The sequence below is a fragment of the Penaeus monodon genome, chromosome 28 (genome assembly GCF_015228065.2).
Source record: "Penaeus monodon isolate SGIC_2016 chromosome 28, NSTDA_Pmon_1, whole genome shotgun sequence".
Lineage (NCBI taxonomy): Eukaryota > Metazoa > Arthropoda > Malacostraca > Decapoda > Penaeidae > Penaeus > Penaeus monodon.
In genome coordinates, this window is record NC_051413.1 from 39,580,120 (window position 1) to 39,582,950 (window position 2,831).

At 39.8% G+C, this 2,831-nt stretch overlaps 1 pseudogene; it reads right to left on the reverse strand.

Annotated features, from left to right (window-relative positions):
• The window catches only part of LOC119591218, a 6,531-nt pseudogene extending 4,908 nt beyond the window's left edge, over positions 1-1,623 (reverse strand).
• Between the last annotated feature and the right edge of the window lie 1,208 nt (positions 1,624-2,831).

The window sequence follows — 2,831 nt, forward strand, 5'->3', positions numbered from 1 at the left end:
GCCAGCTATCAGTGTTACTTGATAAAGGCTGTACATAAAGTGCACATAGTAATCTAATTTCGGTTTTATATGAAAAACAATATATATTTTTAAAATCTTATTTTAATGTTAAAAGGCTTTCGGGACTGACAAAGTGATATAACAAAAACCTTACCTTCGAAAGTATTCCTGCAGCTTTTCATCGAGGATGCTGGTCGGCCCTTCATGTACCGGAAGTCATGTTGAAACCGCAGATCTGTCTTCCAGTTCTTTGCCCGGATAATGGAGAGAAATCCTTGAGGCGAGGGACATCCTGCGGGTCCCCGCTAATGTCGATCTCTACATGCGAAGGCCGCGCGTGACTCAGTACACTCGCGTAAGCCGTTAACTTGGTTTGTCGGTTATTGTATCCTCTCCTTGAGTCCATGGCCTGTGCGATGTATTTGCTGACTGTCTCGTCACACTTGACCTCGGACAGCAAGCTTAGCCACTGAGACCTGTCCTTGATGCCAGAGCCTTTCAGTAAGCTTACCAGTTCCTTACATCTGTCTTCCTTTAGGGATTTTCCCCTGTGGTACAGAAGACCAATCAGGTGAATGAAGATATTATGAGTTTGACCAACTCCATCTTTGCTACATTGTGCTCATTAGCATCATATTTCTGTGCCTCTTTGACTGTATTTTCCAGAACACTATAGATAGTTAATGATGAATCTGATACGTTCCATTCTAATTCCTGCAACTTTTTCTTGTTTACTTCTAATAGTGCGCACTGGCGTTTGTGATTACATTGCAAGAGAAGAAGTGTGATTCTAATGCTTTGCATTATTTGGGAAATGTCTATGTCATGACTAATAAGATTTTCCTTAATAGGAGCGCACAGAGGAAATCCTGAAGCCCCTTTGGGGAAAGCTATACTTTTTTAAAGTTTGATCCGTCACTGAAACTGCATGGATCAGGAAAGATCCAAGGACCTCTGCTTTGGGTAATTGGAGACTCTTACATACATCCAGAGCCTCTCCACTGAAGCTGAAGATAACCCGTATCTCTCTGTAGTGGTTGTTAAAAACTTCTTTTCTTAACTTCTTGAGAAAAGTATCACTTTTTCGCTTACTCATTAGAGTCTGACTCTCCACTTTTCTTATGATCAAGCAGTCTTTGTTTCAGCTTTTTCTGACTTAACTCATGTGTCTTGACAAAAAGTTCAGTTGCTTTTGTCATCTTGTTGACAGCAAACAGGGTCAAGGAACCACAGTATTGTCACAAGGACCAAGTTGAAAGCCAATTCCAGTGGTCGTGCAAGCGATTTTCTTTAGATACCCAAAAGACCCGAAATGTCTCTCTGGCCTTCACCATTTAGAGCTCTGCTGTAATTTATCACAAAGTCTTCTCTTTTGCTCTCTTCGATCCCCATGACCTTCATGTGAATGATCTCGAAATTCTCTGGTACTCTTTGCCTGAAGTCACTCACTCTGTTTGCCGAGTTTTTGCCCAAAAAACAGTGACGTCAGCAGTCTCTCCCAGATTCATTATCTCTTCCAGAAACTTTATCTGAGGACTGGTTTAAACTCGTCATCCCATCAAATATAAACAAAATCTTTCTGTCGCGAATGTACTTGACCAAATCATTGTCTGGGAAATTCATTACTTACTTTAGACAAAGGGTGCTTAAAAATTTCTAAAAGGAGGGGATTTTCTTTGGGTTTTTTTATTCGGGTTTGAAAAAACCAATTTTTGGGAATCGTTAGAAATTTTCCATGGGAAATTCTTTCTGAGGGCCCCGTCACTGATCTTTTTTTCCCATTTAAACGTCCCTCTTTCCAACCCCTGTGGGCCTTCAACCCCGTAAAAAAATATTGTCCTTATGGTCTTGTCTGTTCTCTATCCGTAGAAAAATTTTTTGTATTTCCCCGTATTCAAAGGAAAGAGCCTTTTTTTTTTCTATCGCATTTTGGTTAAAAAAACTTTTCCAAATCGCACATTTACCCTTTAAACTGTTAAACTAGTAAATTTTGGACTGGCCCAATAACAAAACAACTCTTGGATTTTTCCTTTAATTTCCCGTTTTTCCCGGGAAGATATACAAAATGACAGATTTTTTTTATAAATTAAATTTACTGTTTTTTGCCCCTATACCCAAAAATATTCCCTTTTGATGTCACTGATTTTTTTTGGGTTAGTTTCTGCAAAAATATGAGTGTATCGAATTGTACACCCCTGATGCTTTCCCGAGAAAAACTTTTTCAACAAGTTTCTTTAGTTTTTCTACTTTTTCCAGGAAAGTTTCCCTTTTCGTCGACGGGTGAAATCTTTTGCCTGAAGTCATTTCCCGAACGTTTCAGAGCAATCACGTAGTACTCGGAAAAATGGCCCAAGGGGTTCGTTTCCCTCGTGGGTCTTTCGGGGGACTAGGGCCCTCGCCCTCCTCTGTATGCCCGGGGGACAACTGCGACCATCGAAGTTGCTCATATCATTTTTCTTTAGGTTTTTCCTTTCGGGGTGGTTAAATTTCCCCTCTTCAACTCTGCGTTGGTATACCCCTTTTTCCTTTATCAAGTAATCCCAGAAAATCCCGATTTCCCTTTTTCCTGGGGTCCCCCATTGGGCCACCCGGTGGGAGTACGTCCCTGCTGTTGCTTTAGACCCAAATCGAAAAGGTAGGGATAAAAATTTGGGTTTTTGTAGTTTAGGTTGGACTCGACTGTTTTAAACTAAAAAAATTTTTTTGATATTGGGGATAAGGGAAAGCATTCATTTAAAAAAATGGTTTCTTTTGATATGAAGTGTATCGTAAATTTTTGGGGGGTAAAAGTTTAGGGAAAAAAAGGGTTTCTTTTTTCAAAAATAAAAAAT